Raw genomic sequence first — 25,923 nt, forward strand, 5'->3', positions numbered from 1 at the left:
ATGAAACAGAATGGAGTACTTAGAAATAGACCAATACAAATATGACTAACTGATTTTTAACAACGTTTTAAATGGAATTCTATGGAGGAATGATAGCCTCTTATAAGCAGAAAAAATAAGAAACCTTGTCAAAAAAGTAACATCTTACATAAAAATTAACACTAAATTGATTGTGGACTGAATTTAAAACAGAAAACTCTCAGAAAAAAAGCATAGAATTTTTTGGGATCTAGGTCTAAGCAGAAACTTCTTAAACTCAACACCAAAAGCAATATCCAAATAAAGAAGGAGTTAACTGGACTTTGTGTAAATTAACTTTTGCGCTCTAGAAACACTGTTAGGTTGGAAATACAAGCTGCAGACGGAGAAAATATTTGCAAATTGTATATTTCTGACAAAAGATCATGTACATAATAAATAGAGAACTCCATCTCAAAAGTTTTTTTTTTTTTAATTCATTCAACAAAAGCATGAATAGGCATTTCATGGAAGATACAAGAGGCATATAAGCACATGGAAATATGTTCAACATCATTAGCCATCAGGGAAATGCAGATTAAAACCACAGCGAGTATTACTGCACACCTATCAGAATGACTGAAATAAAAAACAGTAAATGCTGGCTAGGGCCTGAGAAACCTGAATCACTCTTATATTGCTCATCACACTGTGGGAATGTAAAATGGTCCAGCCACTCTGGAAAAGAGTTTAGCAGTTTCTTTAAAAATACATGCAACTATCACATGGAAGGAATGGTGCTAAAGCTGAAACTCCAGTACTTTGGCCACCTCATGCAAAGAGTTGACTCATCGGAAAAGACTCTGATGCTGGGAGGGATTGGGGACAAGAGGAGAAGGGGACGACAGAGCATGAGATGGCTGGATGGCATCACTGACTCGATGGACGTGAGTCTCAGTGAACTCCGGGAGTTGGTGATGGACAGGGAGGCCTGGCCTGTTGCGATTCATGGGGTCGCAGAGAGTCGGACACGACTGAGCGACTGATCTGATCTGATCTGATCACATGGCTCAGCAACTAAAACACTGTTCACACAAAAACATGTACTTGTATCTTTTATAGCCCAAGCTGTAAACAACCTATATTTCCTTCAACAAGGGTATGGTTAAACTATATACTCACCATAGAATACTGCTCAGTAATAAAAATGAACAAAGAATTAGATGCAGAAATTAGATGAATCTCTAGAAAATTATACTGAGTGGAAAAAAAGCCAATCACAGATGATTCCATACTGTGTAATTTCATTAATATAACATTCTTGAAATTGAAAAAATCATAGTCATGGAGAACAGATTAATGACTATCACCAGTTAAGGAAGAAATGGAGCAGGACAGAAATGGGTGTAGCTAATTGAAGAGCAACATGAGTGGTACTTATGGTGATAGAAAAATTCTGTTTTGACTGTATTGATGCCATATCTTATCTGTCTTGTCACACTATAATTTAAGACTTTGCCTTTGAGGGCAACTGAGTAGAACGTACACAAGCTCTTTCTGTGTTACTTTTTAAAACTGCATGTAAGTCAACAATTTTCTTAACTTTTAAAATGTTTAATGTGTAGCTTAATACTACATGAGCAAAAATTCAGTTTCTCTTGAAATTAGATGTTTTTAAAAAATCTATTTTTACCCCATTTAGTCACATGCTGGGGAGGATGAGCTGTATAAATTTTTACCAAAAAAATCATCATCATATTTTCAAAGGATAAAATAATTCTTGTTATGCTTCATCCCAAGGAACAAACATTTCTGTGTTTTTGTGGGAAAAAAAAAGAAAGTCAAAATCTGAAAATCTTCAACTCCCTGGAACATGATTACTATGATTTTAAAGCGCTTGAAACAACTGATTCATGTAATAGAATTTAATTACTACTATTAATAAGATATATTTAGCATAATTTTTTGATTCAAATGTATATGCATTTAAATTTTATCTTTCAAACCTCAAATTTTTTTTCTGGAATATTTGTCCCATTTAAATTAATGTTCTATGTTGATTAGTTTGACCTATCTGCATATAGAGCTCAGATTCAGGATATTATAGATATTTCCCTGAGAACATCCCTTGACTATTTTCTCAGCACTGTAGGATGTATAGCTTCATTCCATTGTGCTTAGCTCTTGGCTGATTCATTCCACTGGCTCTTATTCAAAGCCAAGATGAATTATAGGTCCTTTGGCAACTACAACAGAGAACACGCTTGCTTTAAGAAATGTTTACAATTGAATTATAGGGATTTGTATTTAGACTTCTAAAGAAACATTTTAAACATTATTTATAGCATCCTCTTCTTTGCCCTAGACATTATACAACTGTTTCTTTCTACACAAACCTTTCCATTCCTCCTGGATGCCTTTGGAACATTGCAAACTATGGTAATAATCATTGTCATGGGAATGCTTTTGTGTGCAAAACATAAATCTCTGTTTTCAAAAAGTAAACTGTGTTTCGGAAAATATATGAATAAGAAAGCAGAGACTGATTAAGCAAGTTATACTTACTAATAATGTCTTTATAAATATGTTAGGCAGTACTTCTTTTCCAAATTTTTTAAGGAGAGAATAAAATAAACCGAACCTAAATTGCTATAGAAAATGAATGCTATAGAAATGAATGCTATAGAAAATTCCTAGCTATAGCTAGGAATGAAGAAAATCATATTGACTTACAGGTTTGTAAAAACCTAAATCTCAACTAACAGTGATAAATTTCTTTAAAATTGTAGTACCCAGTTGCAGAAAATTCTAAAGTCATCTTCCCTTGGACCAGGGTTTCTTAATTTTGACACTATTGACAAATAATTCCTGGTTAGCGTGAGAGGACATAAAGTGAGTTCTAGAATATTAAGCATCATCCCTGGTCTCTATTCACTAAGTACTAGGTCTCTTCAGTTGTGTCCAACTCTTTGCAACCGTGTGGACTGTAGCCCACCAGATTCCTCTGTCCATGGGATTCTCCAGGCAAGATACTGGAGTGGGTTGCCATGCCCTCCTCCAGGGGATCTTCCTGACCCAGGGATTGAACCTATATCTCTTAACTCTCCTGCATTAGCAGGCAGGTCCTTTACCACTGGCGCCACCTGGGAAGACCTAGATGCTGGTAAAACTCTCCCAGATGAGACAACAGAAATGTCTCCAGGTGTTGCTAAATGTCCTGTGTGGAAAGAGGAGGGAAATCACCCCAGCTGAAAACTACTCCATTATCATTCTGTAATATACTTCCTTGCTCTTATTACAATATTTATTTTAAAGCCTGTTTTGTCTGATATAAATATTATTACTCCAACTTGCTTTTTTATTTCCAGTGGCCTGGAATACCTTTATACATCCTCTCACGGGGATGCGGGTCTCAACTATCCCACGTCTCCACTCCTCCTATCCATCTCATTGTGGTTCTTTCTTTATGTATTTCATTGTGGTTAATCTTTCCTGCTAGTTTCCAGGTTGTTGTCATTGATAGTTGCTCTGTTAATAGTTGTACTTTTGGTGTGCCCATGGGAGGAGGTGAGCTCTGAATTTTCGTATTCCGCCAGCTTGACCACTCCCTGTGTGCTCTCAGTGAGATGGTACACATTGCCAGCTCGGTTTCTATACACTTTAATTTAATGAACTGAGTTTAATTTGACTGGCATTATTTACTTCATAGTCTAGAAATACTTTATACTTTCAGTTCAGTTGTATCCCTGGGATGAAGATCCAAGGAATTTATTTGCTTGTGAGGGTGGGCCAAGAGGCAATTGCAAGCACATCAGAGTCACTGCCTAACCTGTAACCAGTCTTCCAGAATGGGAGGAGAGGGTACTCACGTATTTCTTTGGATCAGTTTTTAGAACAGGGCTTATTCTCTCTTTGCATTCCCAGCTGCTTTTCTTTATCATACCTCCATTTAAATGACAGCTGTTTAACCCTACCTGCATATTAAAATCAGTTGGAAAACTTTTTAAAAACTTACTATTGGGTTTATCCAGTGGCTCAGATGGTAAAGGACCTGTCCGCAATGCAGGAGACCCAGGTTCGATCCCAGGATTGGGAAGATCCCCTGGAGAAAGGAATGACAACCCATTCCATTATTCTTGCCTGGAGAATCTTATGGAGAGAGAAGCCTGGCAGGCTATGTTCCATGGAGTCACACAGAGACTAACACTATGGATGCCTGAGATTTATTTCTACAGATTCTAATTTAATTATTCCAACAGAGACATGAGCATCTCTGTCTTGAAATGTTTTGTAGATGATTTTCATGTTCGGCCAATGTAAAAAAGAAATATTTAGTGAAGTATTCTTATATGGTTGGGGATATTCTTTTGTTTTCAAACAAAGGAGTATCTTATATCTCATTTCAGCTTTCTCCCTTCAGTAATCATAACAAATGGATTTAATTATAGATGCTTATGTGGATGAGAAACACTATGTTTTTAGAAAATCTTTTTAGACACAGAAACAGCTCTCTTCTACATTGGGTCTTTTCTTTATTGGTAACAAGTTAGAGATAAGTGGAATCTGGTTTGAGGGTCACAATTACTTTTTAGGGGTAAATTTTATTTCGACCTTCCAAATATGAAGAAAATATCTTAGATTCTGGTGTTGTTAGTCGCTCAGTCGTATCCGACTCTTTGTGACCCTATGAACTGTAGCCCACCAGGCTCCTCTGTCCATAAGATTCTCCAGGCAAGAATACTGGAGTGGGCAGCCATTACCTTCTCCGGGGATCTTCCTGAACCAGGGATTGAACCCACATTGCCTGTGTTTTCTGCATTGCAGGCAGATTCTTTACCGCTGAACCACCAGAGAAGCCCATATATATAGTATATATTATTCTAATAATTATTTAAACAAGTATATAGTATTGGCTTTCAAAAGAAAAGAAGAAATGAGACATTGTAGGAATACATACATGGAAACACCATGGCAGACTGCACTAGTCTCTGAGTATTTAATGGATAAGATTTACATAAAAAATGGGATGATTATGACCCATTGCCACATTTTAAATGTTCTTATTTGGTAGAGGAAGGCAAAGGAAAAGGCATAGCAACTGAAAGTGAAGCAGTGTGAAAAATAAGTACAAAAGCTAGACAGTCCTGGGTTCACATGAAAAATGGATGGCTCATTTTCAAAAAGAGAGAGATTTAAAAATGTTTGTGATTTTTTGAAGCATATATTGGAAGTGGTTTATAAAAGGCTTTGACATCAGGAAAAGAGGCTGAAATTATCTTTTATTAAAGTGAAATGTGAGGAGGTTTTTTTAATTAAATATATAAAGGGAAAAAAATAAATTCCTCTAGACTGAGTCCATTGGTTATAGTCATTCACATTTGTTTGCACTGTTGAGAAGCATATTGTGGGTCCAGGAAACATAAGCCCTCTGAAAACTGTATCAAAGCTGAATGCCTGGTTTATTGTCAATCTAAAGGAAATGTTATTACGTTGTATATTTAAAGGTCATAAAATGCTGTCAATGGAGCTTGTGATTTTTTTTTCCTTAGATGAATGTGGTTATGAAAGAAATGTGCAGGCAGATGTTTAACATAAAATATCCTTCACATTTAGAATAAACAACATATGGAACAAGTAGCCATTTTATTCGATGTGCTGAAGTTGAAAATGGTTCAGAACAGATCTGCTTTGATTTAGTTTATCTCCATCACATACTAACCAAGATGTTTCAGCAGATTACAGTTAATATGAGGGCAGATTGCTAATTTTTAAACTTTAAAGCTATTTAAAGAGTATCCTACATGACATGATGATAAGAGATAAGATTGCAACTAGTGGAATAAAATAAAACATTTTTTATTAAAGTGATATGTGGGAACTTTACATTATAGACAAAAAGAGAAAGGCATTCTAACCTGGGAAATGTTGGATTCAGAGAAAAGTTAAAAAAAAAAATTTGGATTGATCTTTTTAATTGCTCAGATTTTGTCCAGAGAAGTAAATTGAGCTCAACTAATCCATTCTGTTCCTTTTTTAGCATATTTATGGAAAATCAGGCAATTAAATGATGAAAGAGGGAAAAAATAACTGATGAATACATTTTATAGTCACATATTTTATTTTTAGATAGAACTTCATGTCATTTTATTGCAATAAAAAGTATTTCATAACAACCAAAGGAAATTTAACATTTAGTTCCATGTTAAAAATAAAATAAATTGTTTTCTCTGAATTCAGACCTACTATATTTAGACAACAAGAATGCTAACTATATAAAATGAATATTTTGGGAATTGATGGGTATCGTGTATTGGAATGTATTTGCATTCAAATGTTATTGTTCTTACCCACCCTGCCTTCTTGCTCTAAATAAGAAAGTTCACAAAAGTATAACTTTAAAATTAGAATTACTTAATTTCAGAGATGGAAGGACCCAGAAGGTCAGCCAATATGTCTTTTCTAAAGCACCTCTGACAGATGGACATCCAGCCTCTGCTTTTATGAACATTTATCACAATGTTGAGAGGGGCAGGCTATTGGCTACTGCTCTGTGCCACCTGTATTATTATTTTTCTTTTACTTTAAAAAAATTATTTATTTTTAATTGAAGGATAATTGCTTTACAATATTGTGTTGGTTTCTGCTGTACATCAGCATGAATCAGCCATAGGTATGCATATGTCCCCTCCTTAAACCTCCCTCCCACCTCCCACCCTATCCCATCCCTCTGTGTGTCACAGAGCACTGGATTGAGCTCCCTGACTCATATTATTAAACAGACCCTAATTTAGTCATTCTACAAATGTTTCAAAGAGAAAAATACAGGTTCTTTGGTTTGTTTTACCTGTCAAATGGAAATCAAATTGTTAAATCAAGGCAGTTTCATTGATCTTCCATCCTGTTCATTACTGTTCCATTTCCCCTGAATATAAACACATTGACAGGTATTCTTGGCCATATCTTACGGACCTGTATATGCTTCCCTAAGTTGCCCAGATAGAAAAGATCGCTCAAGAGGTAGCTCCAGTTAGATAAGTTGTCTGCAGTGAGTACAGGCTTTCCAGGTGGTGCTAGTGATATGGAACCTGCCTCCCAATGCAGGATATGTAAGAGACATGGGTTCTGTCCCTGTGTTGGGAGATCTTCTGGAGGAGGGCTCAGAAACCCACTCCAATATTGTTGCCTGGAGAGTTCTATGGACAGAGGAACTTGGTGGTCTACAGTCCACAGAGTCCTGGAGAGTCAGACACCACTGAAATGGCGGCATGCATACACGAAATGGGCAAACTTCTGGGACTCTGTGGTCTTAAACTCTTTCTAGGAAGAGATGAGCCAATCAGTATCAAAGTCTAGCTCTATATCTGCAAGAAGTTTTGACTGTCTTCTCTGTTACATCCAAACATGAAAATGTACTTTCTTACCTGGGAAGAAGCCATCTAAGAGAGAAAGTAGAGACTCCCTAACCAGACAGATGGAAATCCAAATCTGACTCCCTTACTTATTGATATTTTTGGTAGTGGACAAGTTATATAACCTTTTTCAAACTCAGTGTCTTGTCGGGCAAAGCAAATGTGTTCAAAAGAAAGATTGTCCAGTCTGTGGTGACAATTAGTCTATTTCTGTGCCTGTATAGAATAAGGTACTGCTTTACCTCCATCACAATCTACAATTCTGGACTGAGAAGCAAAGAGCTATTACTCTCATATGGGAAAAGGCTTTGAATTGGGCCATGAATTTTGGCTTAACTTAAACTTGTTCACATGCATGTACCATTTATAAAAGTGAAAAGTCAAAGTGTTTGTCACTTAGTCATGTCCAGCTCTTTGATTTATAAGTACTTCATGTTAATTTTACAAAATTCAAATAAATACCCATGAAAACCTAAAAGTCAATGAAAGACTTATTATTTTAAGGGAATAACATATACCATTACCATTTTTGTAATATATTTGTGTATATACAATATACACATATATACATATCTATCTCTTTGGTCCTGTGTAAAAAATTGTATTCTTTTCATTTGAATCACAAGCTGTACAAATTTTACAGGAATACACAGATACAAAACAAAACTAAAATTTAATGACTCTTTAAAAGTTTTACTGAGGCAAGAGGATTAAGATATGACAGTTCAGTAACTTATTGTTGACTAAAAATGAACTGCATTATTTAAACAATGCTTTTGAAACTAGATAATTCATTTACATCTGAATAATTTATTGTACCACTCTAGAAAGAGTTAAACCAAGTTCTAGAATTATTCAATTGATTTGTAGAAATCAGAAAAGAAATTTTGTATGGTCACGAAGATGTAGAAATTAGTTGATTGCTAATGTTCATATAAATTTATAATGTTCTTATAATTCTGAAATATTCTCTTTCTTTCTTAATTGGCATAGACTTTAAAATAATTTTTTCCTGAGCCTGCATTTAGGATTTTTTAAATATGATTTTCACTAAAAAACTGAGTAACAAAAAGGATATGTATTTCAAAAATAGTAAAAAACATTCTTGATAGTATACTATCAAATGTATAGCATAAATGTCTCTAATTCAGAGAATCATTTTCATAGGTGTTTGATTTTTTAATTTTATGCTGATAAGTTTCATATAAAAGACTTTCAGGAAGGATGAAATTCCTTTCCAAGAAAATGTGACATTTGAGTGTTATGAAAGGTTACATATCATGCAATTTCTGATGTATAGAGTCTATTAAATAACTATATAAGGAGTTTTAAGACAGAAATACACTAAATTATCAAAATAACTTTTACAGATAAACTGCTAGAATCAAAGACAATACACCAAGGGTTATTTTTAGTCAGTCTTTATTTATTACTGACCACAATTGCAATTCTATTATAAGCAAAATTTAAAAAACAGGATTAATATACAGGAATTATAAAAATATTAGGGCTGGAAGTGTTAGTTACTCAGTCATGTCTGACTTTTGTGGCCCCATGAACTGTAGCCTGCCAGGCTCCTAGGTCCATGGAATTTTCCAGGCAAGGCTAATGGAATAGGTAGCCATTCCCTTCTTCAGGGGCTCCTCCAGGCCCTGAGACTGGAAACAGCCTCAGAAATAGCCATTTATTCTCTTTGTTAGACAAAGTATCAGAGTAATTGGAGGCAGATCCCTAGAGTATGAAAGCTGTGTTCAGTGTATGGTGATATTCCAATCACAATGGTCTCCATCCTTTGCTGCTACTGCTGCTAAGTCACTTCAGTCGTGTCCGACTCTGTGCGACCCCATAGACGGCAGCCCCCCAGGCTCCCCCGTCCCTGGGATTCTCCAGGCAAGAACACTGGAGCGGGTTGCCATTTCCTTCTCCAATGCAGCAAACTGAAAAGTGAAAGTGAAGTCACTTAGTCGTGCCCGACTTGTAGCAACCCCATGGACTGCAGCCCACCAGCCTCCTTCATCCGTGGGATTTTCCAGGCAAGAATACTGGAGTGGGTTGCCACTGATGCTAAATCTATTTTGACTGAATTTTCAGTGATAAGTGACTGCTCTGACCAAGAGCATGTAGGTAACTACAGCAGTACAGCATTCAGGGCCATTCTGGGCCTGTGAAGGCTGGGCCAAACCTGTCTATGATAACACATTGACTGTACTTGGTGACATTCTCAAAAGTTAGAGTTTGGAATATGATTGAGGAAAACTACAAATCTGGGGAATGGCTTATAATTCTCACACTTTTGATATGAACCAGACATTGAAATGTTCATACTGTTAATTCAGTTATACAAATTCACCTGTCAACATATGTCCTCTGTTCTATGTGTCTAGGCAAAAAAATAGTAATAATAAAGGATTTTAGATCTACATTAAGGCTCTTTGTTGTCTTGACTCAGATGTGAACTATGTGATTAAATTTGAATTAAATCAAATCCCTAGAGTTCTGCATCTATTAATATGGTATGATGGGATAACTAAAGTTTATTACATAGAAAACAGGAGTTTTTTTCCCATCACTTCAGTTCAGTCACTCAGTCGTGTCCGACTCTTTGTGACCCCATGAATTGCAGAACGCCAGGCCTCCCTTTCCATCACCAACTCCTGGAGTTCAACCAAACTCTTGTCCATAGAGTCGGTGATGCCATCCAGCCATCTCATCCTCTGTCGTCCCCTTTTCCTACTGCCTCCAATCCCTCCCAGCATCAGACTCTTCCAATGAGTCAACTCTTCACATGACGTGGCCAAGGTATTGGAGTTTCATCTTTATCATCAGTCCTTGCAATGAATACCCAGGACTGATCTCCTTTAGGATGGACTGGTTGGATCTCCTTGCAATTCAAGGGACTCTCAAGAGTCTTCTCCAGCACCACAGTTCAAAAGCATCAATTCTTCGGCGCTCAGCTTTCTTCACAGTCCAACTCTCACATCCATACATGACCACTGGAAAAACCATATGGCCTTGACCAGACGGACCTTTGATGGCAAAGTAATGTCTCTGCTTTTGAATATGCTATCTAGGTTGATCATAACTTTCCTTCCAAAGAGTAAGTGTCTTTTAATTTAATGGCTGCAATCACCATCTGCAGTGATTTTGGAGCCCAAAAAAATCAAGTCTGACACTGTTTCCACTGTTTGCCCATCTATTTCCCATGAAGTGATGGGACCAGATGCCATGATCTCGTTTTCTGAAGGTTAAGCTTTAAGCCAACTTTTTACTCTCCTCTTTCACTTTCATCAAGAGGCTTTTGAGTTCCTCTTCACTTTCTGCCATAAGGGTGATGTCATCTGCATATCTGAGGTTATTGAGATTTCTCCCGGCAATCTTGATTCCAGCCTGTGCTTCTTCCAGCCCAGCGTTTCTCATGATGTACTCTGCATGTAAGTTAAATAAGCAGGGTGACAATATACAGCCTTGACGTACTCCTTTCCCTATCTGGAACCAGTCTGTTGTTCCATGTCCAGTTCTAACTGTTGCTTCCTGACCTGCATACAGGTTTCTCAAGAGGCAGGTCAGGTGGTCTCGTATTCCTGTCTCTTTCTGGATTTTCCACAGTTTATTGTGATCCACACAGTCAAAGGCTTTGGCCCGGTCAAGAAAGCAGAAATAGATGTTTTTCTGGAACTCTCTTGCTTGTTCCATGATCCAGCGGATGTTGGCAATTTGATCTTTGGTTCCTTTGCCTTTTCTAAAACCAGCTTGAACATCTGGAATTTCACAGTTCACATATTACTGAAGCCTGGCTTGGAGAATTTTGAGCATTACTTTACTAGCGTGTGAAATGAGTGCAATTGTGCGGTAGTTTGAACATTCTTTGGCATTACCTTTCTTTGGGATTGGAATGAAAACTGACCTTTTCTAGTCCTGTGGCCACTGCTGAGTTTTCCAGATTTGCTGGCATATTGAGTGCAGCACTTTCACAGCATCATCTTTCAGGATGTGAAATAGCTCAACTGGAATTCCATCACCTCCACTAGCTTTGTTCATAGTGATGCTTTCTAAGGCCCACTTGACTTCACATTCCAGGATGTCTGGCTCTAGGTCAGTGATCACACCATTGTGATTATCTGGGTTGTGAAGATCTTTTTTGTACAGTTCTGTGTATTCTTGCCACCTCTTTTTTTATATTTTATGCTTCTTTTAGGTGCATACCATTTGTGTCTTTTTTTTTTTTTATCAAGACCTTTTTTCTTCAAGCCTTTTATCAAGACCATCTTTGCATGAAATATTCCCTTGGTATCTCTAATTTTCTTGAAGAGATCTCTAGTCTTTCTCATTTTGTTGTTTTCCTCTATTTCTTTGCATTGATCTCTGAGGAAGGCTTTCTTATTTCTCCTTGCTATTCTTTGGAACTCTGCATTCAGATGTTTATATCTTTCCTTTTCTCCTTTGCTTTTCACGTCTCTTCTTTCCCCAGCTATTTGTAAGGCCTCCTCAGACAGCCATTATGCTTTTTTGCATTTCTTTTCCATGGGGATAGTCTTGATCTCTGTCTCCCGTACAATGTCACGAACCTCCGTCCATAGTTCATTTTTCCCATAGTCTCCTATTTATTACAAGATGTGTGACAATTACTCCTCTGAAATTTTTCTGCACTTGTAAAATTAAAATAGCAATTGCAGCAGATTTCTACTCATCCTTCACAAATCAATTCCATTGTCACTTCTTTCTGCACACCACCCAGGCAAATGTAAGCATCCATGCCTGCTTTCATAATAGCTTTTATACATTGTCTTACAATAGTTTATTTTCTCTTTCCCCTCCACTATATAGTGAGCTTCTAGAATTGAAAGGTTATTTTGTTTTTCTCTGTATCCCAGTAATAATCGGAGAAAGCAGTGTCACCCCACTCCAGTACTCTTGCCTGGAAAATCCCATGGATGGAGGAGCCTGGTAGGCTGCAGTCCATGGAGTCACTACGAGTCAGACACGACTGAACGACTTCACTTTCATTTTTCACTTTCATGCACTGGAGAAGGAAATGGCAACCCACTCCAGTGTTCTTGCCTGGAGAATCTCAGGGACGGGGGACCCTGATGGGCTGCCGTCTACAGGGTCGCACAGAGTCAGACATGACTGAAGCGACTTAGCAGCAGCAGCAGCAGCAGCAGTAATACTACCATGTACAGCATATGGTAAGAACTCCATGTCTATTGGCCAAAGTATGAGTTAATGAATCCCCTTCAATTTATCCCACATTTAGAACATATTTGCTTCATGCCTATGATATTCTAGATTTTAGTGTCACAATGCTAATTAACTAAGTCAGTGGGATAATTTTTACCAAGACTTAAACCATAATGTCTGTAAATTGGTTTACTAGAGCATCTTTAATATGAATTATTTTATTAGAACAAAGAATAAGAGACACAATAGGTATGTTTTCTATGAATACATATGAACGAGTTTTTCACTTGGCATTATATGCCCCTATGTTCTACAACTACTGCATTTATTGTGCTTAAGAAGTAAATTGTCCCTGTAATTGAAGTTCTCATTTTCATGGGTCAGTGTACTCACATACGTCTCTTAATAATACATATATTTTTAACTTAATATATGACCGTACTATTTAAGTCAAGAGATAGGTGGCATAAAGGTCTATAATATATAAGTTCTAAAGTATAAAACTATTTTTTTGTACATAATTGAAGCACTTAGTGCAATCAACATGTTGATTGGAGCATCAAACAATAGCAGACAGAATTTAAAGAAAATAAACAAGAAAATTTGTTGATCCATATCCTTGGAAAATTTTTTTTACCACTTTGTGGAGTTTGCTTCTCCTGTACTCTCTGTAAATTGTTTATATATGTGAATAGATAAAAAGCTCAAAACACATGCTTTGAAATATTAAAAGCAGCTGTCTCTGGTGTGGATTTGGATGATTTTTGCACTTTTTTTTCCCTTAAGTGCTTTGTTTACTCCATGGTTTACTTTTACTAAAACACAAGTATTACTTAACTAATAAGATAAAGAGACAGTTATTCTCTTTTAGAAAAAGTTAAAACCTTATGAGAATGATGCAAAAATGAAAATAAAGATTAGTGAACCAGAATTAGGAATTCAGAAAGACTTCACTTATTAAGTTTCCATAATGAAAAAAAAAATTATGTGAAATGAAGCTTGAAACAAAATAAAATCAGTTATTAAAGTCATCTTTAAAATGATCTTATATTATTCATAACCTTGAAGTCTCTGTGCCAGTGAAATTTACCACCTTTCAGGACAGATCAATGTCTGAGCAGGGTTTCCTGGTTTCGCCAGATTATTTTGTTTTAGTAGAATTTGGTTCTTTGTAATTTCTCCTGCTCACAATCCATACTCCCTGTACCATCTGCAAGCCTTCATCCAGCTGATCTTACATGCAGTAAAAGACTTCCTTCCTCTTAATTGCTGCCCAGTGTTCTTTCCTTTGAAATTGTAGATCAGGCCCACTTCCTTGATTTAATACCACTAATTTCCTAAACCTATCATTTAATTCTTGATTCATCACATTTAGCACACTTGGATTTCTGTAAACATATTTATTTGGTTTTTATATTTATCAGCCTTAGTCTCACTGAAGAGGCTAACCTTTGAGTCAGACCAAATCCTACTTTCCCTTTTTATTCAAAGAGGGACCACAAATATAGTGCATGATTATATAAACCTCAAAGTCCTTCTTAAAAAAGAAAAAAAAAAGTTAATAAAGTTTGTTTTGGAGTAGGTAAGTGCCATGCATAAGCTATGTAAGATAGCAGGTTGTCACCATAGGGTATCTGTTGTTATTTTAAGATCCTAGTATGATTTCTTGTTTAAGGTCAGCCTTATTCTTAAATACCTGCTGATATTGTTTGTTTAAAACCAAAATGGATTTTGTTTTAAACATTCTTGATCCTATTCTTTTGTCATGAGACTGAAAAAATAGTGATATCCAGAATATTTTACCCTTTTTCAAACAGTCAGCTGAAAATGACTTTGGTTCTTGTTCCAGAATTTGTCTGGCAAAGGAAATATGTGACCCTTTGACCTCCTGTTCTGCTGTGATGGCTTGTTGTTTCAGACCCTTGACTTCAAAGATGTTTCGTTTTAAATTACATTTTCATGGTATTTTCCATCTCAAAAACCTCCAGACTTTGTCCTTAGCTTACATTTGAACTCTCAGCCCAAATTATCTCATGTTCCCTTGGCAAACTGAACATCTGCTTTATTTTCATTATAGGCTCGGTCGTCTTTGCCAACTCTGAGACCCCTCCACCCTCTTCATAGCCTTGCCTGTCATCCCCGATGCCTCAAACCACTTCCCCACAAGTGTATTTGTCCCAAGTCCACCATTTCTCAAGATAAAATATTATCTTTTCCATGAAGACTTATCAGGGTGCACTTGGCCTTAAGAGCTCTTTCCTTGATCTGAACTCCTCAAGTCCTAATTGCCAGCACACGTTCAGGACATCACTTTACCACATGCAGAATCTTGGTCTCTGTCTTTCTTCTGTCCCTATTCTCTGTCTACCAAGGCAGGCCCCTCAATGTGCTTTATGTATAGATATCTTACCCACTGCCTCTGTCACAATAACTGGTCAGGATGGATGGTCAGTTGATCTTCAGACATTCCAGTTCATGTAATGTATAAGGCAGGAGACATTTTAGAGTATATCCAACATTTTTTTATATATATAATTCAGGATACTCAGTTTTGACTTAGAGTTACATGGTAGCATAAATGCTAGCATTAATAGAACGCCAATCTTATTTTTAAATTTATATTTGCCAACTGCATCATATTCTTTACGGATGCATAGTTAATATTTGTTGAGTAAATAATTTGTCAATCAGTAGTTATGATGCCTTGATTTTAGTATTTTAGGGCAAAGGAAATAGCTTATATCTCTAAAATTATTAAGCACATACATCTGGACTTCACCACTTTTTCTGAAATTGTATTTGTGATATTATAATTTATTTTGGTCCTTCTAGGCTTTCCTGGTGACTCAGATGGTAAAGAATCTGCCTGTAGTGTGGGAACTTGGGTTTGATCTCTCGTCTGGGAAGATCCCCTGGAGAAGGAAATGGGAACCCACCTCAGTATTCTTGCCTGGAGAATTCCATGGACAGAAGAACCTGGTAGGCTACAATCCATGAAGTTTTGAAGAATCAGACACGACTTAATGAGTAGCACTTAAACAGTCCTTCCAGCATAGCAGATGCACTGCGACTTTAGGACATCTGTACCTGCTCATACTCTTTCCCCCACAAAACTCCTATAGTTGATATTCAGATATTACTCTCTCATGCAGACTTCCATGACCCCTCTATTTCAAAGCTCATCTCTTCTCCCCAACACTTAGTATCCTTGTCTTTAGCTTTATTTTCTCCATAAAAGTAATACCATGTGATAGGCTATATGTTTTTCAAATTTATTTGCTTACTGGGTTGTTTTTTCTATCTAGATTATAAATTCTGGGAGAACAAAGTTTCTTTTGTTGAATTTGTTTATAGTATATCCTCAATGCCAAGAATATAGTAGGCATTAGGCACATGGGTGTAAAATGACACTCTGCCAAGAGAAATCTAGTCCATACACATCACATACTTTTATGCTTATAGACATATTTTTGTCTTTTAAATGGAAAAATAAACAAACATTTCTAATTTTAGGAAATTACCTTCTGACTTTTCAGATCTTCTATTGTCATATTTCCTGGCCCACATATTAAATAAAAGACCACCAAATATGACAGGGAGAATAAAGTTATAGAGTTGCTGAACCCACTTAATTAAAAAGTGAGTCTTCTGATTTTGTCTGTCAGTGTGTGAAAGTTACAGTTGGACTTGATTCATTAAAAAGGCATTTTCTTAAAAAACTTCTGGATAGGTCTTCTAACTGAAACTTAAAGTCAGTTTGGTAGCAATTTGTCCCAGGACTCACTGCAAAGTGAGTTTTTAAGGAGAGAAAAAACAAAAGTTCTTACAGTGCATTTAAATTCCAAATCCCTATAAGCAAATTAAATTCTAAAAATAATCTTTTAATTTTGAAACAGAACTTTGGAGACAGAAAAATGATCATGTGGTCAATCAACCCCTTAATTATTTGGATAATTACCCTTAGCTCTGGATAACATGCCATATGCTTGAATGTGTTTCACAGACATTTTATAATTCTCCTGGTAGTCACAAAATTTTATATTCAGATCTCTAGAAAAATTTCTCTCAAACTGAGGGGTGGGGAAGCATATGCATTCTATACTGTAAATTCTCCACTGAGACAATCAAAAAAATATCATACTTATGGGCAAGTTTGACACTTGTTTGGTATTTATGGAAGAAATTGTGTTCTTGGTTGTAAAAATTGTTGTCTTGAGAGTTGACATTTTCACATTAAAAAAAAACATGATTTTTCTTTCATATTTTAGCCTACTTTTCAGGTTAAATTGGAACAGTTAGAGAATTTAATAATTTCCTTTTGGAATGGCCCTGTTTGTAAATGTATTGTTCAGGAACATTTTTTTTTTTTTTAACTTTTGAAATTGAGTTCCCCTAGCTGTTTTGATGATTATGTATATGTCAATTTAATAAACTGATTAATAACTTCTGACCCAGCCTAAGGTAGGGATCTTCTATTCTACAAAAAGGAGCCCAACTTCACCTATTACCTTGGTATAAATATTCTAAATTACTTATATATCCTTATTATAGATTTGAACTATCCCAATACAGGGGTCTATTTCGAACCAATATTATTTTATGACTGTTTAGTACTTTGATTTAATGTTTCTTAACCTATTAGCAGGGTATCTCCTCTCGGCCTCCACCCCTGACCTCGGACGCAGGGTAGCTCCTCTCTGCTGCACTTAGTGCGCCCATCACAGCCCCTGCGACTAGTTCCAATAGGAAAAGGAGTATGTCAAGGCTGCATGTTATCACCCTGCTTATTTAACTTATATGCAGAGTACATCATGAGAAACGCTGGACTGGAAGAAGCACAAGCTGGAATCAAGATTGCCAGGAAATATCAATAACTTCAGATATGCAGATGACACCACCCTTATGGCAGAAAGTGAAGAGGAACTCAAAAGCCTCTTGATGAAAGTGAAAGTGGAGAGTGAAAAAGTTGGCTTAAAGCTCAACATTCAGAAAACAAAGATCATGGCATCCAGTCCCATCACTTCATGGGAAATAGATGGGGAAACAGTGTCAGACTTGATTTTTTGGGCTCCAAAATCACTGCAGATGGTGACTGCAGCCATGAAATTAAAAGACGCTTACTCCTTGGAAGGAAAGTTATGACCAACCTAGATAGCATATTCAATAGCAGAGACATTACTTCGCCAACAAAGGTCCGTCTAGTCCAGGCTATGGTTTTCCCTGTGATCATGTATGGATGTGAGAGTTGGACTGTGAAGAAGGCTGAGAGCCGAAGAATTGATGCTTTTGAACTGTGGTGTTGGAGAAGACTCTGGAGAGTCCCTTGGACTGCAAGGAGATCCAACCAGTCCATTCTGAAGGAGATCAGCCCTGAGATTTCTTTGGAAGAGATGATGCTAAAGCTGAAACTCCAGTACTTTGGCCACCTCATGCAAAGAGTTGACTCATTGGAAAAGACTCTGATGCTGGGAGGGATTGGGGGCAGGAGGAGAAGGGGACGACAGAGGATGAGATGGCTGGATGGCATCACTGACTCGATGGACATGAGTCTGAGCGAACTCCGGGAGTTGGTGATGGACAGGGGGGCCTGGCGTGCTGCGATTCATGGAGTCGCAAAGAGTCGGACATGACAGAGCGACTGAACTGAACTGAACCTATTAGCATCCTTAGGAATACCTTTTGTTTTTGTTGTTCAGTTGCCCAGTCTTGTCGGACTCTTTGCTAGCCCATGCCAAGCCATGGACTGCTGCATGCCAAGCCTCCCTATCCCTCACAGTCTCCCGGAGTTTGCCCAAGTTACTGTTCACTGCATCAGTGATGCCGTCCAGCCGTCTCATCCTCTGACAACTTCTTCTCCTTCACTTCTTGATCTTTCCTAGCATCAGGGACTTTTCCAATGAGTCGTCTGTTCCCACCAGATTTGAATAGTTCTGTTAGGAATACCTTGCTGCTGCTGCTGCTGCTAAGTCACTTCAGTCGTGTCCAACTCTGTGTGACCCCATAGACATCAGCCCACCAGGCTCCCCCATCCCTGGGATTCTCCAGGCAAGAACACTGGAGTGGGTTGCCATTTCTTTCTCCAATGCAGGAAAGTGAAAATTGAAAGTGAAGTCGCTCAGTCATGTCTCTTAGCGACCCCATAGATGGCAGCCCGCCAGGCTCCCCCTTCCCTGGGATTCTCCAGGCAAGAACACTGGAGTGGGTTGCCATTTCCTTCTCCAGGAATACCTTAGATAGTCCTAAATTTTTTACTCAGAAAATTGAAATACATATTTATGGACAATTGTTTTTGACATAGATTTGAACTTATTTAGTATGCTGTGAGTTGTCCTTTGATTTCATAAGCTGAGTAGAAATTATTGTTTTATGACAATGTTCTTGAGATATAACTCACAGACCATATAGTTCACTTTTTTAAAGTGTAACTCTGAATTTTAGTACATTTGTCGATATGCACAATTATTCAGTTCAGTTCAGTTCAGTTCAGTTCAGTCGCTCTGTCATGTCCGACTCTTTGCGACCCCATGAATCGCAGCACGCCAGGCCTCCCTGTCCATCACCAACTCCCGGAGTTCACCCAGACTCACGTCCATTGAGTCAGTGATGCCATCCAGCCATCTCATCCTCTGTCGTCCCCTTCTCCTCCTGCCCCCAATCCCTCCCAGCATCAGAGTCTTTCCAATGAGTCAACTCTTCGCATGAGGTGGCCAAGGTATTGGAGTTTCAGCTTCAGCATCATTCCTTCCAAAGAAATCCCAGGGCTGATCTCCTTCAGAATGGGCTTGTTGGATCTCCTTGCAGTCCAAGGGACCTCAAGAGTCTTCTCCAACACCACAGTTCAAAAGCATCAATTCTTCGGCGCTCAGCTTTCTTCACAGTCCAACTTTCACATCCATACATGATCACAGGGAAAACCATAGCCTGGACTAGACGGACCTTTGTTGGCAAAGTAATGTCTCTGCTTTTGAATATGCTATCTAGGTTGGTCATAACTTTCCTTCCAAGGAGTAAGCGTCTTTTAATTTCATGGCTGCAGTCACCATCTGCAGTGATTTTGGAGCCCCAAAAAATCAAGTCTGACATTGTTTCCCCATCTATTTCCCATGAAGTGATGGGACCAGATGCCATGATCTTTGTTTTCTGAATGTTGAGCTTTAAGCCAACTTTTTCACTCTCCACTTTCACTTTCATCAAGAGGCTTTTGAGTTCCTCTTCACTTTCTGACATAAGGGTGATGTCATCTGCATATCTGAGGTTATTGATATTTCTCCTGGCAATCTTGATTCCAGCTTGTGCTTCTTCCAGTCCAGCGTTTCTCATGATGTACTCTGCATATAAGTTAAATAAGCAGGGTGACAATATACAGCCTTGACATACTCCTTTTCCTATTTGGAAAGAGTCTGTTGTTCCATGTCCAGTTCTAACTGTTGATTCCTGATCTGCATACAGATTTCTCAAGAGGCAGGTCAGGTGGTCTGGTATTCCTATCTCTTTCAGAATTTTCCACAGTTTATTGTGATTGCTACCATCTAATTTTAGAACAGTAATATCATCCCTGAGCTCATTAGTATCACTTCCAATTCTCCCCTCCTTCAACCTTTGAAAGTTTCTCAGGCAGTTTCTAACTCTAAGGATTTCTCTATTATGGACACTTTTGTAAATAGAATCAATCATATAATATGCCACGTTTTGTGAATATTTTTTCTATTACTATAATGTTTTCAAGGTTCATCATGTTTAGTGTCCATTCATGTATCAGTGACTTATTTCTTTCAGTATTGAGTGGTAATCCATTGTATGGATAAATTGAATTTTGTTTATCTATTCATCATGTGATAGGTAGTATAAAATTTTTAGCAATAATGAATAATGCTGCTGTGAACATATTTATGTACTCATTTTTGTGTAGGCGTATGTTTTCACTTATCTTGGATATATGTCTAGGAATGGGATTTGTGTCATATGGTAAATCTATGTTTAGCATTTTGAGGAACTTCCAAATGGGGTTCCAAAGGGGTTACAACATTTGCAATCACACCAGCCATGTATGGGTGCCAATTTCTGTACATCATCACTAACATTTATTAGTCTGTATTTTGCATTATAGAAATTCTAATAATATATAAAATATTTTTACTTTTTGACTGTAAAGAATGAATGAGGGGTGTATACATATATCAAAACTTATTAAAAATATTTATTAAATATGTGCAGTTTATTGTATGTTACCTCTTAATTAAGTTGTTAACTCAGGAAGAAATTAAAACATTCAGGTCAACAAAAAACAAGAGAATTGGTTTTTGGCATATGCACCCTACAAGAAATACTAAAGGGAGTCCTTCAGGCTGAAATGAAAGGACACTAATCAATAACTCAGAAACACATAATAATATAAAGAACATTAGTAAAGATATTTTCAAACATGAGTATACTAGACAACATAAATTTATGTTGTTCATAAGTCATTTATTCTCTTACATAGCTATCAGTTCAATTCAGTCGCTCAGTCGTGTCTGACTCTTTGTCACCCCATGGACTACAATATGCCAAGTTTCCCTGTCCATCACCAAGTCCCGGAGCTTGCTCAAACTTACATCCATCGAGTTGGTAATGCCATTCAACCATCTCATCCTCTGTCATCCCCTTCTCTTGCTGACTTCAATCTTTCCCAGCATCAGGTCTTTTCCGATGAGTCAGTTTTTTTGTGTTAGGTGGCCAAAGTATTGGAGTTTCAGTGTCAGCATCAGTCCTTCCAATGAACATTCAGGACAGATTTCTTTTAGAATTGACTGGTTTCATCTCCTTACAATCCAAGTGATTCTCAAGAGTCTTCTCCAACACCACAGTTTAAAAGCATCAATCCTTTGGTGTTCAGCTTTCTTCATGGTCCAACTCTCACAGCCATACATGAATACTGGAAAAACCATAGCTTTGACTAGATGGAACTTTGTTGAAAAAGTAATGTCTCTGCTTTTTAATATGCTGTCTAGGTTGGTCATAACTTTTCTTCCAAGGAGTGTCTTTTAATTTCACGGCTGAAGTCATTATCTGCAGTGATTTTGGAGCCCAAGAAAATACAGTCTGTCACTGTTTCCATTGTTCCCCCATCTATTTGCCATGCATAGCTATAAATACATATAAAACTCATAACAGAGACTCACAATGCATGAAGTAAAACACAGAATTGAAGGAAGATGAACACAATTCATTGATAATAGTTGCAGGGTAAAATACCTCACTATTAGTAATGGATGTAGCAATGAGATAAAATTACAGGGAAATCTAAGACTTGAACAACATTTTAAGTCAACTAGACCTAGTTGACATCTACAGAATAATCCATGCAGTGATTCCAGAATGCGCAGTATTTTCAAGTTAAGATGGAACATTCTCCAGGATAGACCATATGAAATCTCAAAACATTAAAAATGATTTAATTCACAAAGAAGTGGGTTCTCAAACCATAATGAAATGAAATTAGAAATCAATGACAGGAAGAAATTTTGAAATTTAAAAAATATTTGGAAGTTAACACACTCCTAAATAGCTAATGAATCAAACAGGAAATTATAAGAGAATTAAGAAAATATATTGAGGTAATTGAAAATGAAAAGCCAATATTACCAAATTTATGTGATAGATGTAACAATGTTAGGAGGGAAAATTACAACTGTAAACCTAAAGTGGGATTTATCCCAACAATGCAAGGCTATTTTCACATAAAAAGTCAATTTAATACAATATAATATAGAATAGAGTGCAAAAGTACAAATGGTTGCATCCACTCAACCAAAAACATCAACAAAGTCCAAGATTCTTTCATAATAAGACACTAAACGAGTTCAAAATTGAGGGAAACATCTTAAACTTTATAGAGAGTATCTATGGAAAACTTGCTGCTAAATATCTTATTGAAGTATTGAGCTTCACCTCTTATATAAAAAATAAGACAATGATGTTCATTCTCATATGTATTTTCAAATTTTTCCTGGATTTTCTACTCAGGACAATCAGAGAAAACAGATTTAAAAAACCATTTATATTGGAAAGGAAGAAATAAAATGATCTCTATCATCAATGATATAATATTGTATATTGTAAAACATCAGAAGTGCACACACACAGACACAAAGAGGGCTGAAAAATAATTTCAGGAAAATTGTAAGTTGTAAACTTAATACATAAAAATCAATTGTATTTCTAATCTCTGTCAGTATTTGGGAAATAAAGTTAAGGAAAAATTCCATTTATAGATTTAACACATTTCCTATTAATATCTTTATTTTTTAATATAAATTTATTTATTTTAATTGGAGGCTAATTACTTACAATATTGTATTGGTTTTGCCATACCTCAACATGAATCCACCACAGGTGTACACGTGTTCCCCATCCTGAACCCCCCTCGCACCTCCCTCCCCGTACCATCCCTCTGGGTCATCCCAGTGCACCAGCCTCAAGCATCCTGTATCATGCATTGAACCTGAACTGTCGATTCATTTCTCATATGATATTATACATGTTTCAATGCCATTCTCCCACAGAGAATCATCCCACCTTTGCCCTCTCCCACAGAGTCCCAAAGACTGTTCTATACATCTGTGTCTCTTTTGCTGTCTCGCATACAGGGTTATTGTTACCATCTTTCTAAATTCCATATATATGCATTAGTATACTGTATTGGTGTTTTTCTTTCTGGCTTACTTCACTCTGTATAATAGGCTCCAGCTTCATCCACCTCATTAGAACTGATTCAAATGTATTCTTTTTAATGGCTGAGTAATACTCCATTGTGTATATGTACCACAGCTTTCTTATCCATTCGTCTGCTGATGGTCATCTAGGTTGCTTCCATGTTCTGGCTATTAGAAACAGTATTGCGATGAACATTGGGGTACATATGTCTCTTTCAATTCTGGTTTCCTCGGTGTGTGTGCCCAGCAGTGGGATTGCTGGGTCATGTGGCAGTTCTATTTCCAGTTTTTCAAGGAATCTCCACACTGTTCTCCATAGTGGCTGTACTAGTTTGCATTCCCACCAACAGTGTAAGAGGGTTCCCTTTTCTCCACACTTTCTCCGGCGTTTATTGCTTGTAGACTTTTGGATTGCAGCCATTCTGACTGGTGTGAAATGGTACCTCATTGTGGTTTTGATTTTCATTTCTCTTATAATGAGTGATGTTGAGCATCTTTTCATGTGTTTGTTAGCCATCTATATATCTTCTTTGGAGAAATGTCTGTTTAGTTCTTTGGCCCATTTTTTGATTGGGTCATTTATTTTTCTGGGATTGAGCTGCAGGAGTTGCTTGTATATTTTTGAGATTATTTGTTTGTCAGTTGCTTCATTTGCTATTATTTTCTCCCATTCTGAAGGCTGTCTTTTCACCTTGCTTATAGTTTCCTTTGTTGTGCAAAAGCTTTTAATTTTAATTAGGTCCCATTTGTTTATTTTTGCTTTGATTTCTAATATTCTGGGAGGTGGGTCAAAGATGATCTTGCTGTGATGTATGTCGGAGAGTGTTTTGCCTATGTTCTCCTCTAGGAGTTTTATAGTTTCTGGTCTTACGTTTAGATCTTTAATCCATTTTGAGTTTATTTTTGTGTGTGGTGTTAGAAAGTGTTCTAGTTTCATTCTTTTACAAGTGGTTGACCAGTTTTCCCAGCACCACTTGTTAAAGAGATTGTCTTTTCTCCATTGTATATTCTTGCCTCCTTTGTCAAAGATAAGGTGTCCATAGGTGCGTGGGTTTATCTCTGGCTTTCTATTTTGTTCCATTGGTCTATATTTCTGTCTTTGTGCCAGTACCATACTGTCTTGATGACTGTGGCTTTGTAGTAGAGCCTGAAGTCAGACAGGTTGATTCCTCCAGTTCCATTCTTCTTTCTTGAGATTGCTTTGGCTATTCAAGGTTTTTTGTATTTCCATACAAATTGTGAGATTATTTATTCTAGCTCTGTGAAAAATACCATTGGTAGCTTGATAGGGATTGCATTGAATCTATAGATTGTTTTGGGTAGTATACTCATTTTCACTATATTGATTCTTCTGATCCATGAACATGGTATATTTCTCCATCTATTAGTGTCCTCTTTGATTTCTTTCACCAGTGTTTTATAGTTTTCTATATATCAGCCTTTAGTTTCTTTAGGTAGATATATTCCCAAGTATTTTATTCTTTTCATTGCAATGGTGAATGGAATTGTATCCTTAATTTCTCTATTTTCTCATTATTAGTGTATAGGAATGCAAGGGGTTTCTGTGTGTTGATTTTATATCCTGCAACTTTACTATATTCATTGATTAGCTCTAGTAATTTTCTGGTGGAGTCCTTAGGGTTTGCTATGTAGAGAATCATGTCATCTGCAAACAGTGAGTTTTACTTCTTCTTTTCCAATTTGGATTCCTTTTATTTCTTTTTCTGCTCTGATTGCTGTGGCCAAAACTTCCAAAACTATGTTGAATAGTAATGGTGAAAGTGGGCACCCTTGTCTTGTTCCTGACTTTAGGGGAAATGCTTTCAATTTTTCACCATTGAGGTTAATGTTTGCTGTGGATGTGTCATATATAGCTTTGATTATGTTGAGGTATGTTCCTTCTATTCCTGCTTTCTGGAGAGTTTTTATCATAAATAGATGTTGAATTTTGTCAAAGGCTTTCTCTGCATCTATTGAGATAATCATATGGCTTTTATTTTACAATTTATTAATGTGGTGTATTACATTGATTGATTTGTGGATATTGACGAATCCTTGCATCCCTGGGATAAAGCCCACTTGGTCCTGGTGTATGATCTTTTTAATGTGTTGTTGGATTCTGATTGCTAGAATTTTGTAAAGGATTTTTGCATCTATGTTCATCAGTGATATTGGCCTATAGTTTTCTTTTTTTGTGGGATCATTGTCAGGTTTTGGTATTAGGGTGATGGTGGCCTCATAGAATGAGTTTGGAAGTTAACCTTCCTCTGCAATTTTCTGGAAGAGTTTGAGTAGGATAGGTGTTAGCTCTTCTCTAAATTTTTGGTAGAATTCTGCTGTGAAGCCGTCTGGACCTGGGCTTTTGTTTGCTGGAAGATTTCTGATTACAGTTTCAATTTCCATGCTTGTAATGGGTCTGTTAAGATTTTCTATTTCTTCCTGGTTCAGTTTTGGAAAGTTGTACTTTTTCAAGAATTTGTCCATTTGTTCCAAGTTGTCCATTTTATTGGCATATAATTGCTGATAGTACTCTCTTATGATCCTTTGTATTTCTGTGTTGTCTGCTGTGATCTCTCCATTTTCACTTCTAATTTTATTATTTGATTTTTATCTCTTTATTTCTTGATGAGTCTGGCTAATGGTTTGTCAGTTTTATTTAGCCTCTCAAAGAACCAGCCTTTGGC

The sequence above is a fragment of the Bubalus bubalis genome, chromosome 8 (assembly GCF_019923935.1).
Source record: "Bubalus bubalis isolate 160015118507 breed Murrah chromosome 8, NDDB_SH_1, whole genome shotgun sequence".
NCBI classification, from domain to species: Eukaryota; Metazoa; Chordata; class Mammalia; order Artiodactyla; family Bovidae; genus Bubalus; species Bubalus bubalis.